The sequence below is a fragment of the Sciurus carolinensis genome, chromosome 15 (assembly GCF_902686445.1).
Source record: "Sciurus carolinensis chromosome 15, mSciCar1.2, whole genome shotgun sequence".
In the NCBI taxonomy this organism is placed as follows: Eukaryota; Metazoa; Chordata; class Mammalia; order Rodentia; family Sciuridae; genus Sciurus; species Sciurus carolinensis.
The window spans coordinates 66,012,491-66,029,771 of record NC_062227.1 but is presented as its reverse complement, the minus strand read 5'-3'; the positions used below and the strand labels follow the sequence as shown (position 1 = coordinate 66,029,771).

General features: G+C 38.3%; 1 pseudogene; it reads left to right on the top strand.

Annotated features, from left to right (window-relative positions):
- The first annotated feature begins 7,409 nt into the window (after positions 1 to 7,409).
- LOC124965398 (synaptonemal complex protein 3-like) lies at positions 7,410 to 7,965 on the top strand (annotated as a pseudogene).
- The last annotated feature ends 9,316 nt before the right edge of the window (positions 7,966 to 17,281 follow it).

The following is a 17,281-nucleotide window of genomic DNA, read 5'->3' as shown; positions in this document are numbered from 1 at the left end:
AAAACTGGTGACAGGTTCAGTGTCTGCTCAAACTCATCAACCAAATTGTAGGGGATGGAGACAGGAGGGGTGCAGTAATTGGTATCCTTTTACTTGGAAAGAAACATCATGAGTGGAGGGGGAAATGTCCCATTCTGCATATTTATTTCCTTAATCGCTTTCTTAATCTTCCCTGCCAAGCACACACATTCTGATATGTGGCCTTTGTGCCTCATCACCTTACCTACATGAATCTGAATTTTACCAAGTTCAATTACTGAAAAAAATCACAGGGAACATGTGTTACTAAAAAGCACCAATAAAAAAAAAAATACCACAGAGAAGATCAGCCACTTTATTGAGTAGTAATGCACTCATTAAATGTTCATCTAGGACCCAGTAGTAATAATGATATCTATTATTTATATAGTGTATTCTCTATGACTATACAAATTACTCTACTTAAGTCATGTCATTTAATCCTGATGATACTTAAAACTGAGGAAACTTATCTGATTCCAAAAAGCCAAAATCTTGTATTAGTTGGAAGTATTTTGTTGCAACCAAAGGGAAATGACCCTGAATAACTTAAATAGAAAAGGAATTATCACAGGGATGTACAGTACCTCAGGGAATTGGAGGGAACATTAAAAGAATCAGAAATAACAGTGGGCATCTAGGTGACAAGAAGTAATAGAATAAAACAGGGAGTGATTACTTAATGGGATAGGTAAAGCATTATCTTCTGGGATGACAAAGAAAATTTTAAACTGCAGAGACAGGTTGCCCAACACTGCAAATGTACCAAATGATACTGACTTGTTCATTTCACAATAATTATATATCATGTGAATGTCATCTGAATAAAATTTTTTAAAAAATAATTGGCGGACTTTTTCTATAGAGTGCTGCCTCTGTAACTAATCGCTTCCAACAAAGATCAGTGCTTTTTCAATCTCTGAAAAGCAAGGAGAGAGCAAATGATTGACCTGGCCTGCGTGAAAGACCCATACCTTGGGTGTATCACCATTCAGCCAGATTGGGGTAATAATGGTTTTCATAAAGAAATGGTAGGGTGCTGATTAAGAAAAGCAAAAAGGGATATTGAGTGACCAAAAAAAGACAACTTTCTCCATTAGTCCTTCATCACTATGATATAGTAGTTTTGTACTTCCCAGGACTTGTACTAGACCCTGCAAATCATGAATAAATAAAATATAATCATTTTTCTCAACAATAGCAACAGATCTTGAAGCACAATGTGACTGTATAAAGGGCAAATAAACTGCAATGTGGAGAGAGTAACAGAGCTGAAGTTAAACATAGGAGGTGGGGGGTAAGGGAAAAATGGAGGAACTTTGGGTTGCACAGAGGGGAATGAGAGGAGGGGAAGGGTGGGGGTGGAAGAGATGGTGGAATGAGACAAACGTATTACCCTATGTACATGTATGATCACACGAATGGTGTGATTCTACATCAAACACAACCACGGAAACAAAAAGTTGTACTCCATTTGTGTACAATGAATCAAAATGTATTCTGCTATCATGTATAACTAAATAGAACAAATTTTAAAAACAGGATAATGTAAAGATCTGAAGGTTAGTTGACAAACGAAGGAATCCTGTTGTTTTTCTAAATAGATTGTGTTCACTGAACTAAAAGGAAAATGATATTCTCAACAAAACAAAATAGGTAAGTTTTATTTCAAAACTGAAAATTTTTTATTTTTTCTTCCTTCTTGGTACTGAATCTCAGATTCTCACCAAATGTGAGTTGTATCTAGTCAGTTTAGTGGTAAATCAGAATGCTACCATTTAACCTGAGCAGAATTACCTGGCAATGAGGACAAAGGGTACATGGAACCATTTGTGTCTTTCTGAGTTGCTGAGTTTTCTTTCAACAGCATAAACAAGTCATCTGTCTGCTCACGGCTTATCTTGAGCAAAAGAAGCTGCAGTGGTTGCGAGTAAACAGGAAGGGCACTGACCCGCAGGTTGGGAAGCAACATTCACACACAAGTACTCATCTGTAACAGCATGGGACTTCAGGAAGGGTGCACAGAAGCTGGGCAGAGAAGCTGCATGCTGAGGAGCCGGAACCTGGGAGGAGGGGTTTCCACCTGCGAAGAGAACTTTTGTTTTCCATTTTTAAATTTATTTATATATATATACACACACATATATGTAAATATATATACACATATATATGAAACGTGAAATTATTTTATGTATAATAACAATAACAAAAGAAAGTGAGAATAACCATATTTCCATTGGCTCTACTTAAAACTGGGTGGATAATTTTCTCCCTCTCAACCTCAGATGTCTTTTTTTAAAAATAAGGTGGAATACAGTTGTTGCTTTTTAATTGTACACAGTTATAGGGTACAATGTGATATTGCAATATTCGTATGTTTTATAATAATCAAATTAGGGTCATCGGTTCATCCATCAAATGCCCTTTAGTTACCAGTGGCAAAGAACACTTATTTAGGAGAGTTAAAAATAATCATGCAGATGTTTACATGGTCATATGTAAATCATCACATAATCACCAGGAACTCAAAGTAGGGTGTTTGCCCCAAGGTGAGGAAATAGCCCACATTTTCCCTTCACTGATTTTTCTGTGCATTTTTCCCTGTTTTATTACATTGTATAACAGAAAGTTTGCCACAATTTGACTTTAGGAAACAGGAAGACATAGTTATTAATGACTCAACCTTGGAACTGCACAATTCTAATTTTTAAAATTAGACTAAATTCTTCTTAAGTCTGTTTTTTCATATTTAAAAACAACTTCTGGGTAAGTTTTTCATAAGTCCAGAAAACTAATGCACAGCAAAGGGAAAAAAACAATGTATGATAATAGATTGTATTGGTTGTTCTGGCACAAAAAAAAAAAAAGTTTCATACCAACCAGAAATGAAAAGAAACCTGCTACTTTACAATCTTCACCTTTCCTTGAACTCTACGAGCTTTAATGTCTTTCCTTGGGATTCCCCTGTCAGATGCTGCTCATAAACCTCAAGATTTATAAAAACGAGAAATGTTTCCAAAATCACAGGAGTAAGGTCTCAGTCAGCTGTTAATAACACTACTGAGATGGCCAGTGCCCCTTGCCTTCCCTTCCTAGGCTGCCTGAGCCACAGTGGGCAACACTGTACTGAGCACGGCGTCCTGGGCCACTCTGCCTGGGAAAGTACGGAGGCTGGCCCTGGGGACTGACTACCCAACAGCATTCTCTCTCTCATTCGCCCTTTCCTGTTCCCACTCAAGGGGCTAAGATGATTACTTCATCCGCCTTCCACCGGGGGTAGCTCTGTCATCAAGTTCTGGCTAACATACTAAATATGAAAAATCATCAACCAGAGCAGGACTTTTCAAACTTGACTGATATGGAAATCATCTGGGGATCTTATTAAAAGGCAGAATCTGCATCACTCATCAGAGTAGCCTTGGACACTGCATTTTAATCAGTTCACGGATGGCGGATGATGCTGTGCTCTGTGGACCATCACTTGATTTGAAGAATATTAAAGGGTTCCTGACAAGGATTTCCCACCTTGACTTGGACAGAGGCATGCCAGGCAGAAGTTGCTCTCTGTCTTCCTGCTTTGGGACAGACTGAAGACGGATGTGAGCGTGGGGCTGTGTCAGCCATCTTGTACCCAAAAGGAATAGAAGGCAATATCCACGAAGCAGAAGCATAGAAAGTGTCCAGGTCTGTGATGATGTCATCATGTCACTGAGGTCAACTCATCTAGAGCCCTCTGCCTTCCAACTTGATTTTAATGGGGTAATAAATACTATTGTGATTTAAGTTAAAAAAATAAAAATAAAGGCAAGAGAAGGTACTAATTTCTTTCTTACTAGTGAATGAACTGTTTTAAGCATTTGACTTGGGAGGTTTTCTCCTCTAAAATTCAAAAATAAGATTTTAGTATTTTCCTAAGTAGAAGGAAATGGAATGAAAAGCAGAGAAGGTGGCATCTTTGCATTAAAATAAACCAGGACTCTGAAAGTAGTCTGAGAAAGGCCACCTACTTAAAAACGAGGGAAGTGTTACACACTAGCATGAAGCAGGCCTGACGAGGATAATGTAAGCACAGTACATCAAAGGATTCAACTTTCTGCTCCTGAGGAAAGAGAGATACTGTATTGGCTTAGCCTAATTATGCTCAGAGCCAGAATTCACATGAGGTAGAATCATCCCTAAGGACTAGTGAGGAACACGTTTCTAGAAGTCTGGACAGAGATGTGAGTTTCTGACTGTGACTGGCCGTAGGCTACACAGGCAGAGTGAAGGAGACAATCAAGCCTACAGCAGCATGACCCGTGGCCCATGGGATGGCTTTACAACATGCTGGGCAGAAGCCTTCCTTATCCAAAGGATACAGGAAGAGGAGAGGCCACAAAGTCCACATGAAATATAGCTGAGCAATGGAAGGCAATGCCTAAGGGCCCACATCTTGATGATGCTCTTAAGGAAATAAGAATTCTGGTAGCAAGGTCAATCTAAATATTTCTTGGACTCCCTGGGCTTTAATCACCCCAAATGTAAGGTAAGTATGGCTGCAGAATATGAGAGGCTCAAATAATTGCATTCTTATTTCATAACCAGTTGCTGAATATATTGAGAAACAAAATAAAGAGGCGACCAATGGGAACTCAAAATATCATCTTTTTTTTTTTATAAAGGTTAAGTTGAAGGGTATAGCTGGTATGAAAAAACAACAGGCCAGGATCAGGCAGACTTACCTGTCCAATCACAGGCAAAGGTAAGGAAAGATCAGCAGGCTTTCCCTGCTGCAAAAGAACTTGTTCCTGGGGGAGCAATAGAATGCATGCTCTCTCTCTCTGTGACAGCCGGATCCCCAAGGTAAGAAGGCCATGAGTGAGTGAGTTCTCTGTAGTAAGGGAAAAGCTACCTGACTACAATGGTAGCCTCCATGTGTACCACCAGGAGGGCCATCCTGAATGTTACAGAACAGAAGACCTAAATATCACATAAAGATACTCAATGCACACAATTTGTCAAATCCATTTTTTAAAATACAGCAAGAGCAGAAGACTGAGATGAGGTAAGATGTGGTACTGTTGGAAAGATGGCAGCACTGAGCCCGGTTCACAAGCCCTGCTTCTCTCTGCTATATCAGCTTTCCCTGCTCTTGGTATGGTTACAAAAACCAGGGTTGAGATTGAACAAGGGGATCCAAAAAGTGGATGGTGCCTGGAAGCAATGCACACTTGCTCTCTTGGAGAAATGAAGAGGTCAGTTTGCCTGAGCAGAGCTCTGGTTATCAGAGACCTGCTGAGTAACCATGTCTCAGTTCTGAATTTCCACATCACTTTGGGTCATATTTCGTACCACCAATAGGGGGGCTGGTTTAGGGGTGATACTGTTGTCCATCAGGGTGTGCTTGATCTGTGCTTTACTAATGTGTGATGCTGACTTGATCCTTTCAGATCTTTTCTGTCTATACATAGCACTCCCAATTGTTTCATCCTTTTCTGTGTTCAACCCACATGCATTCTTCTTATTTGTCAGTTTGCCAACTTCATTATTTGTACTTAGCACAGCCTATAAGTTCCATTTATTCTCCTTGTTTGTCTTGTTTTGCAGACAGCAGAATTGAATGGTCTCAAATATAACATTAACCACATGATATACAACTCAAATTATTTCTCCCAAATTTACTGACCAAATAAATAATCCTGGAATGAGGAAAGAGAATCCATGAGTTACATTAGTGGAGTCCACTTGACACAGAAGGAAACATTAAGATGTTAGATGTGTTTCCCTATAATGATAAGGTTTTGGATTCCCTCTGGCAATGTACTTATGTACAAAGGCGATAGAGCCCAGTTTTTACAATGTAATAAAAATATATTTTACATAAATATGTAAGCAAGGCATTATGGAATAATGTATTGTTTATTCAAGTTTGCTCAATTTCCAGAAGAATGAAAAAAAAAAAGACAATTCTTTGAGCCACAGTCTCCATTTATAATACTATATGGTATCATGTGATTGCCTGTTGCCATATAACTTTGAAAGTTTATTAAATCAAAAATTTTAATAAATATGTAGTGATTCAATACTAAAATTACTTGTACTTCTACATATATAGCCAAAAACAGTTACTTAAATACTGTGATTTCAGCAGCAACAACATAAAACACACTTCTTGACATTATAAAATGAATCCCTAGACTTGACTGATATAAACTTCCTATTTCCTTCTCATCTTGCCAAAAGATTGAAGAAAAATGATAGCTTTTGAAAAAAGCAAAATGTAATTAGAGTCCGGACAGGACAGTGGGACCTCATGTCTTTTTATATCAGCTCTTGGGTCACTTTCTTAGCATTTTCATCTTGACACATCAGCAAGCTGCAGGAACTCCCCAAGTGGTCCTGCTCTGTCATAGCCCTTACTTGGGACCAGTTCTAACCAGGTCAAGTTTTGTTGCTTCTTGTTGAATGTTGTGTTAACCTTCCCTCCGGTGTCCTCAGGCGGTATCCCCAACTTGGATAGGTCATCAAAAGCGAAGACCAAACAGAGGATCCTGGATCCACAAAAGCACCAGCAGAATAGTTTATTCTATTCTCTGCTTACTCCTTCTTACAATGGAAATAATTATGCTTTTAACACTAAATAATGTTGCCATAGAAAGAAAATGGTATAAAATATTTGTAAAAAAAATCCCAAATGCCATGAACACATATAAGAAATTATTAATTTGATCTTAAATTGTAATTTGCTACTAACAAACAAAACATATAAAAAATTATTGAGCTAAAATGCTTGTCAAAAATTAGAAGGAGAGAAAATGAGGAAATGTAAGCCAGAAGATACAAAATGACAGGTATGATAAAGAAGCTTAGCCGTCTGATGTAAACATGAAGACCACAGTTAATGATACTGTACTGTATAAGGTATTTTTTTTTAATAAATGTATATCAACAGTTCTTGTCATCAAAAAAAAAAAAAAAGTAAATGAGATGGTAGATGTTATTCTGCTTCACAATAACAATCGTTTTACCACCTGTATGTTTTATATTACTTCTTATGGTAAACCTCAAGTACACACAAATTTATGTTTTTAAAAATGTGAACAAATTAAAAGAAAAAATAAACTACTCCCACTTTAGAAGCATCCCAGTGGAAAACCAATTAGTCCCTTTACAGGATCTGTGCTTATTTGAAATTGTACAATTATTGTGGCCTTGCTTCTGCACAGTTCAAGCACTTGACAATCTGAAAACCTGTTATATTTTTCTTCTGGGACAGTTTTATTCTAAAACATATAATCTCTGAGTTTCTCCTATGTCTGTTCGTTGGGTTATTTCATTATGCCCACCTTTCTGTAACTACGTCTGTCTGTGTATTCCACATACTGCCATTTGACCCACCAATATGTGCATTTATGCCTAGTCTTCTAGTTAATTCTCAAAGGACGTCTGCAGGAGCAATGAAGGATGCAGGTGGTAAAGTACAGAGTAGACTAGAAAGATCTGGCATGTGCATTAATAAGGCTCTTCTTGTCAAGAGAAAAAGACTAGAATTGTATTTTCTTAAAATCAAAGCCAATAACCAGAAAATCAACCATGTTTGGAAAACGCAACAAAAGCAAGGCAGAATATAAATCAAGAATATTCCCAGCAGTTTCTGATTTTGTTTCAGCAGTGGGACACAGATTTGAAGAAAGCTAAGGAATGAGAAGAAAAACTGGCTAATATGTTTGGAAAGCAACACAAGTTTTCTTAACAATCAAGAATTGTTCATAGAGACTGAAAACAATTCGACACACAGGCAGTTCATAAAGAATTTGAAAGGCTTGAAGAATATCAGGATAATCTACATACTGGCACTCAAAGTGAATTTAGAAAAGAAATGAATATGTTTCCAAAAAAATTACCATGCAAGCTCAGTAGCAAGAGATGGCAAGTGTTTGAAAATCTCTTGGATCCATGCTATTCTGATGACTCTTTGAAGAAAGAACTCGAACCTAAGAAATATAATACAATTATAACATTAGCAGAGGCATGTAAGTCCTTACAGTAGTTTTAGAAATCCAAGTACAAATTAAAACATTTTTATTCATGAATTTAAGTACAATATCTCCCTTCCTGTTACCTTCCAAATAAAATCCAAAGAGCTGTGTGAATAGCAGCTATTCCTAAATTGTACTTATCAATTCTTCAGCTCTTTAAGAATAATAGTGAATTTTCCTCTCTAATACTGCCAATTAACTGTTATCAATACAGATTATCTAAATTTAAAAAAAGAAAATTAAAATCACAATTTCACCAAAAGAAAGGAAGGAAAGGAGGGAGGAAAAGAAAAAAGTTAGTTGACTTCATTCTTGTAGACTCAAAGCTCTGAAGCTACTGTGAGAGCTAAAGACTATAATAGGAAAATAATTAATTCTTGATGTCAACAACTGTTATATGGTTTGCTTCTCTGATTGCCTGCTTACTTATCTAATCTGCCACCTACTGACTGCCCCAGGATTTTGTTATAGCTTGTTGACCCCATCTGTTGTCTCTCCCAATAAAATAATCTTGAACTTTTCTTTTTCCAAATCCTACTCAGACCATTTCCCATTCCTCCCTGAGAGTCCCATTAGGTTAGTCTTGTTATGGCATGTAGTGGGAGATTTGTCTGGAGTGACTGCAGCCTAGGTTTGCAGAGGCTAAGAACTCCTACCATCTTAATGTCTCTGGTTAATGATCTTGTATACAAAGTGGGGTGTTTTTTGTATCAGGCTTGACCAAATAAGAAATTACTGGGGCAGGAAAAGTAGACCCACTGGACTAGACAAAAAAGGGCAAGAAGAGCTCAGAGGCAGACAAAATGAGGAAGTCCAGCAGTCAGGCAGTTGGCGTCCCAGACATTCAGTGGTGAATGACAGAGTCAGAAAAAGGAAAAAGGCAGCTTGGAGAGACAGAAAGATGAAGGGACAAAAGCAGAAGGTCCACGGAACCAGTTCCAGAACCCAAGGTCCATCTGGGTGCAGGGTTTACAAAGAAGATTCCAGTTCAAGAAGAAATGCAATCATGCATTACAACCCTGGGCTAGTGAGTCAAGGGCAGCCCAGGAGAGCCATATTAGAAACCTGAATTTTCTGAGTGGGCAGATAAGAAGAAAAAGAGACTGTGACATCCAAAATGAAGCAGGCGGGCAAGGGTCACAGTCTGGATGTAAGGCAAGATACTAGACCACAGGGGAAAATAAGTTGCCCAGGGATGTAGCGCAGGAGTGTTGGAACTGCAGATGTAAATCAGGTCTGCGATGCTGTGGATGCCCCACCACACCAGGAACCAGTCCCTGCAGTGAGAGCCATAAAGACCCAAGTCCTGCAGAGGGAGGAAGTGTCAGAAACAGGCCTGGGGCAAAGAAGACCACCAGGACTCCAGAGCAAGGGGACATCTCTGAGAGAGCAAAAGGGAGTTACAAAGGTTTATGCTTGTAGAACGGAAGAGGGCCAGACAGTACTGACTTCTGACACAAACTCCTTTATCCAGAGAGGACATTACCACATGTTCCTAAAAACATTTCCTCTCAATGGTTAAGTCTGCAAAGTCTGAGAATCAAGCTTGTGTCCCCCTCAGAATACTTCATGGACAAACTGGACCCTCCTGTCCTCGTCTGAGCTGGTGTTTACTTAGCCTGATGTCCTGGTATCCACATGATGAAGCAGCTAAACTGGCGTGGACCATAACATGGCGTTTCAATGACACCACCATGGTTTTGCTATTAATGCATGACTTGAGTGTGAACACACATCCTAATTCTGGAAATACTGTCCATCTAAAAGAGGTCATTCTGAATGAAGACTCATTTATTGTTACTGCTGAATTAATGTTATTTTGAAGTATCCATATTACCCCCTAGTGCCTGGCACAGTCCTACTGCAGCCACATCATACAGGTGGCATGTGATGATGGCCCACCTCCCTGCCGGCTCTCCTCCCTGCTGGCTCTCCAGCATGCACCAGCCCACTCCTCTTTACTGTTCACGTGGACACAGGAAACCAAGGCTTGAGTTACTAGCTCAGTCATGTTGCATAACTTATTTGCAATATAATATTTAAAGTAACTATTTTGATATTTACTGATCATAAAGCATTAGTGGGGCTCAAATGAGGTAATATATATATATATATAATTACTAAAATTCAATAAAAATAACTTATTAGCTACATTTCAAGATTTTTCTTAAATTCCAAATTCCCACAGAACTTTATTGAACCATACAGGTCTATGCTTACCTTGCACATACCTCATTATACATGAGGAAATCTTTTCACTTTAGGGATTGATTTGCCTTTCAGTAACCTACTTTCTTACATTTTCTTCTCATCCTTTCTTGTGTGCATGCAACCTCAAAGTAAGGAAAATGGGACTCTATACTTCCTTTGTTAACTATAGCAATCTTGTCAGAGTAAATAGTCAAATACATTGGAACACCAAAATATATACATATACAAAATTCTACATTTGAATGTTCTTATGATAAAGCAAAGACACACAATAAATCAAACGGAAAAAGAAAATGCTGCAATAAATAAAGGAGTAAATATATCATTTTTCACAGCTGGTCTTCATATTTCATCTACCCTGTGTTGAAGTAACAAAAATGTGGCCAAAGACTTGAATAAATTGGTACAGAACTGCTGGCATTTTCTTTCATGGTGATTTTTAAATCATTAAAACAAAGAATAGAGTGGTGCAATGGTCCAGCTTTGTCACACATATTGGCTGGGAGAAAATAAATATGTTGTAATTAAACAAGTTTTCCAATAAAATGGGGAAGTTTACGGGAAACTCCAGGATCATCTAAAACCTTCATCTAAGCTTGAACTGATGTCTTCTGGAGTTTTCAGCAACCAGGTTTGTACAAAAGGATTTCTACCCAAGTCTCGGCACAAGTGCAAAAAGCACTTCCTGTGTTTCAGAGCTATTCTTTCTCTCTTAAAATTACATATGCCATAGCCCAGGAGAAATGGGACTGCCTGGAGTGGCTGATGGCAGGGACATCGCCTCCCCGGGCTGCATCCTCTCCTCAGATTTCTAGAAAATTAGCCATTACCTTCTTCTGCTACTTTCAAGTGATCAACCTTCCAAGGACAACTTTAATGAGCTCACAACCCAAAATGTTCAACATTTTCATGCTCCACTAGCATTTATAACAGCCAGAGCTCAAGAAGTATAGCACTACTGGGAGAGAGAGCCCAGAGAGGAGCAATATTACTCCTGTACTGCGAAAAAATAAGAACTGTTCTAGAGAGATGAATGAAACAATAATAAAATAATAATTCAAAAAATGCAGCAGTACATTTTTTTATCCAGACAGAAAAAGATTATACACATAAAAAATTAATTAAAGAACTCTGAATGATTCATATTCTACCACTACTTGTTTTTCTTGATTGTATTTCTCCTTATATCCCTTTTTTCAATAATTGCTTTAGCCTACTATGCAAGAATCCTAATATATCTTAATGTTAAAATATAAGCAATATTCTTGGCATTATTAGATCAACAATATCTTTTTTTTCCTCTTCTTATTTATAAGCTCCTTAACAATAGTTTTTGTCGTTTAGGTCACTAGGTTCTGATTTTCAACTCAAGAAACAAAAATAACAATGTAATGTAATAGTACATGTACTTTATTATTCTGTATCAAAAATATATAACTATAAAATATGCTTATTTTTAAAGTAATTCATTTGTTCAACAAATATTTATTAAACAGTTATTACATACCAAGCACCACATCAAGGTCCTGGTGATTCAGCAATGAATAAAACACAAAATCCTCGGTCACATCGAGCATACATTCTAGGGAGGCAGACAGACAGCAGATGTGTGTGCACACACAGGCATGCATGTCTCTGGAGGGTGTATGCCTGTGGAAACAATTATTCAGATCAAGGAGATAGAGTGAGGGCAAAGATTTTTTTAGATGGAGTGTTAGGAGTCTTTGAGAAACATTTTAGGAAAGATCTGATTAAATTGAGATAAAAGTCATAAAAATATTTAGTAGAAGATATTTTCCTCCAGAGGAAAGGGGAGATAGAAGGGAGAAACAAAAGATATACCTTTGCAGGAGAGTGCTTGGCATGTGTTTAGACCAAAAGACCTGACAAGAACAATTTTAGAGGAGGAAAAGTTGATTTGTAGTTCATGGTTTCAGAAGTCTCAGTTCATAGATGGTTGGCTCCATTGCTCTGGGACTAAGGTGATGCAGAATATCAAAGGAGAAGAGTGTGGTAGAGAAAAGCACCTCAGAGATAGCCACCAGGAAGCAGAGAGAGGCTCCCCTCACTGTGGACAAAATATGTACCCCAAAAGCAAGCCCCCAATGACCCACCTCCTCCATCCATATCCTACCTACCTATAGTTACCATCCAGTTAATCCGTTCAGATAGGTTAAGGGATTCATGACACAATCATTCACCTCTTAGCTTTCTCGCATTGTGTCACATAAGAGCTTTTGGGGGACACCTTATATCTAAATTGTAACAGCATGCTTGAGGCATGACAGAAAGGCTGGAACATGGAATAGTTGGAACATGGTAGGCTAAAGAGAGAGTAGCAAGAAGTGAGATCTCACAGGTAACCAAGAGCCAGAGCTCAGGAAGGACCCTCCTAGAGTGATGGGAAGCCATCACCTTCACTGCTGAGAGTAGAACGGCATGGTTAGCATAACCTTATCCCATTTTGATAGAAGCACTGTGGATACTACATTGAGGAGACAGCTATGGACATGGGAAGGTCACCTCTGCAGTGTGCTGACTGAGGACGGTGCCACAGATCACGTGTTTTGGGAAATGGACAATGATCCCATCTTGATATGTCAAAAAGGTGAGTTGGTGATGGATGAGCCATGGGATTTGAAAGGAAGTGAGGAATAAACATGGAATTTCAAGGGTTTGACATAATAAACTGCGTAGATGATGAAATCATTTACTTCATCTTTCTCATCTAACTTTTCAGGCTACTGTCAAGCAATGGAATACGCCAGCCTACCCAAAAATGTTGGAATTCATTTGAACTATAAAATGTAGAAATAAAAAAATTGCTTCCAATTTGCCATCCTCATCCCAACCATTTCTTCTGCATGGCCCAAATTTTATTACTTTTCTTTATTGCAATACTTTCCCCAAAGTCTGCAATCTATCATCTAGAAATTAATCTAGGTCAACTGTTATATTGCTACATTTATTTAAAATGCAAACACATTTATGTGATTTGGCAGGCTATTAATCACACATGTTCTTAGCGAATTGATTTAATCATGTGGTTTTCCTCCTAAACCGACCTACAAGATGGTGCTGAAGGATGATGAACTGCAGGTGAGAGACTAAAAGAAATGTTTAGAAACAAATGATACTCAAGAAATAAGCAATTTGCTGTGGCAAAACGAAATGTGAGATGTTGGAACGCTGGACAGCAGCATGCGGCCGCTGAACTTCTAAAAGGGTAGGACAGGCACAGGAATGTGAGAAAAAAAACGTGCCTCGAAATTCTCACCAGTTTTGCCAAGAGCATGAGCTCCTCTATATTAAGAAAAGATATGCTCTGTGCAGAAAATATTCATGTAAGTTCAGTATGTTTTACAAATACTAGTTTTTCTAAACTAGTTGATTAAAACCCTTTAATGTTTTATTGTACATACCTCAGTGAAAAACCTTTAATAATTTTATGTTATAAAGTCAGCATATGCTGAAAATTTAAAGAGGAAAATGAAACTCAATTAAGAAATCATAATTACAGTGACAATATTTCCCAAATAAAAAGCAGATAGTCTAATAGATTTGTAATTAGGAGAAAAATAAGAGAAAAAAAAAAAAAAACTGGATAATTTCTCACGAAAAGCCAAGTCCTCCTATCCCCCTCCAACACAATCCCCAGCCTTACAACACAATACCAATTCCTGACTCGTTTGAAAGTTCTAAGTAGGACCTTCCCCAAAGTTGCATTTTCTGAGCAAAACAGTTATTTCATAAATATCAACCTACATTCTCCATCAAAAGCACATTCTAGGGTTTTGCTACTAAATCAGACTTTTGCTTTCATTGTTTCTCTCTATCCCAATAATAAATACTTCCTTGTGGGTCTATCTGGAAGTATATTTTAACACCAACTTAGCAGTTCCTTTCTTCCATCAAATCCAGCCATCACTGAGCCCCCTACATAATGGAGGTTTGATACACTGTACAAAGCTGTGAAAACAGATGACCCTTAAACTCATGAGATCTAATTTCAGCTCCTCTACTTGCTACAAGTAAAGCCCTCAGGAAGACAGAGCAGGCGTGGTCTGGGTGGACTAGTTTTTAACTTCATGTACCAGGTCCCAGTCCCCGCCCCCAGCCCCAGCCCCGCCAGCAGGCAGGCTCGCCGGCCGCCTCCTCCCGTCTCTACCTCCTAAATCGGGTCATGCAGGCACTCTTCTACTGAGATGTGACACATTAATCCCACCTGTGTTGCTAAGGGGGTAAGAAAAGACATAATGAGAAAAATTAATACACGTTGTAGTGGTTTTAAGATATGTCTGTGAATCTATTGACGATCCTCTCCTCAAAAGACAGGCGAATCCGATGAAAAACACGTGAGGGAAGGGACGGTGCATGGCTTTCAAGGCAAGGTCACAGTGACGCTGCTGTTCAACCTCATCCTCTTCCGTCATTCCCACGACGTTAATAAAATTCCTTACGGCAAACTGTTTAACTCGTCCCTAAGAGTATCCTAATGAACCACTTCATTAGAAGGCATTAAATTAATGCAAAAGCCTACCGTAATTTGAACAATATTAGAAATCATATTATAATACTATGTCTTCAGTTTTCCTAAAATTTTATTTTTATATCTTTTGCATTCTCCAAGTTTTCATGAAAAAATATAACTAACAATATACTACTTTTGTGGAGTTTTCACTTCATCAGGATCTCACATTTTTGAGCACTGACCGCTATTTGCATATTTTAAGATATAAATAATGTATTGTCATTGCTCTCTTGTAAATCCTTTATAAGGTTGACATTTTCCAAACAAGCAGCTATGAGCAAAATCAATTTTTTTTGTTATTTTAAAAATTTATTCTTACTTCTTAGAAATAGAGGTAAACAAGCTGACCTTTATGTTTCAAATGAATTCTTTGTCCTATACAATGTTTCTAATATCTCACATGTCGATTCAGCTTCCTATCACACTCTTGATTTTTTTGAATTTTAGTATATAACACATTGCCTGATTTAGCCAAAAGCTAAAACCTATCCAACAACAACAATAATAAAAACAACAATAACATTTTCTGCGCCTAAGTGCCAGGCTTTGTGCTGTGTTCTTTGTAGGTTTTCATTCATTTAATCTCCTCAGCAATCCTATGAAATGGATGCTGTTGTTAACATGCCCACTTAGAATATTAGCATACCACTATTAACATACCCATTTGGAAGCCCAAGAGATTGTTTTGAGAAGGGAGTGTTCAGGAACCTCTCTCCCACAGGTCTCCCACAGGTCCTAGCATGCCAGCTTCTAGGCACCCAGTACACGTAGAGTCCCACCTTCCATGTAGATTTCCATGTGTCACGGACTGTATTCCCTCACCCCAAAATCATTTGTTAAAGCCCTAACTTTAATGTGACCACATTTGGAAGTAGGGCTTGCAGGGAGGTAATTAGGTTAAAACAGGTCATAAGAGTAGGTCCCTAATCCACTCAGACTGGCCTCCTAGTGAGGAAAAGCGACCCTAGAGCTCTCCCCCTCTCCACCACTTGAAGACACCCCAGTGCAGTCATCTACAAACCAGGAAGCGAGGCTTCCCCAGAAACAGCCCTGAAGGCACTTCAATCTCAGACTTCCAGCCTAAATGACTGGGAGAAAGTGAATTTCTGGTGCTTAAGCCACCCAACCTGTGGCATTTTGTTATGGCCTCTGAGCTGATGAAGGCAAAGTTTCCTTCTGACTGCATCTTTCAGTCTTGGAAGGACCATAAGCAGTTAACCATGCTCTTACCATTAATGCTGTTACTAATACAAACTTGACTGTAAGTAATTGTCCATGTGATCTTCTTTCACCCTTATTCTGCCATGTATTAAAACCCACTATTCTTTCACTAATATGAAGTTTAACACTGCAGTTGCCTAGAACACATTAGTGCCATTAATCATGTCATCCATATAATTGAAATAAAAATGCTGTCAAACAGAGTCTTACTTAGATATATCAAGCTTTACAGCACTGGACTATTAATGTCCTTAATGCTTAATTGTGAAATTAATTGATCATGTCTCAAAGAGACCATCTACATTTTTACATCCCCGTTTTCAAGAGTTCTGTCCATTTGCAAAGACTTCAGTTCCTCCTATTGAAACCTGGCTCCAAGGAGCTCTTGCCTCTCTTGCCACTGGGCGTTGGCCAGCATCCTGAATCTTAAATGGTTCCATTATCTCTAGTATCAAAAGACCCATCTGCCTTGTCTTACCTTCTGTCAAGGTTTTTCTCTTTGCCGGGACAGAATAGTCTGTATGACAAATGGTTATTGTCCATGAGTTTAGAGTCAGATCACCTGAACTTTTTATTTCTCCACCATTTAACACAGCAACTGGAGGCTGGACAAGTGGCTTACACTTGATGTGCCTTGGCATCTTCATTCAATATGGTAATAACTACTCCTTTTTATGATGAATAAGTGAAAGGAAAAGCACTTAGCCAAGCATACAGAGGCATCACAAATACTTAATAAATCATAATTATTAGTTGCTCATTAATCATATTATTCTGTTTTGTTGTTTGTAAATGGGTGCTGCTGGATCTAATTTTATGACTATATTGATATATTTGAAGAAGGACTCTCTGGCTGAAATGATTTTAACTAAGTAAATGAGGGAGGGTGAGAATTTAGGAGCTGGATAAACCTGAAAATAGGAAAAATGCTTAGAAGCAAACAACGTTTTTTTTTCCTGTTCAAATTGCATCAGAAAACAAATGTTTAATTCATCCAAATAGATGGAGTACAATAAGAAACACTGGAGAATAAGAAACAGATCTGAAGGGAAAGATGTGCAAGTTCCATTTGAACCCAATGAGGTGCTTAGTTTGTTTGTTTGTTTATGTTCCACGGAACTTCCAAATGGACATGTCCAGTAGGAAACTGGGCAAGTGGTTCTGGAGATGGAGCTCAGAACCCCAGGAGAAGTTTGAGGGGTAACTGAAATGAGAACCACCAGCACGGATTAAGTGAATGAGTTGACCCTCAGACAATGTGTGGACTGAGAAGGGAGAAGGT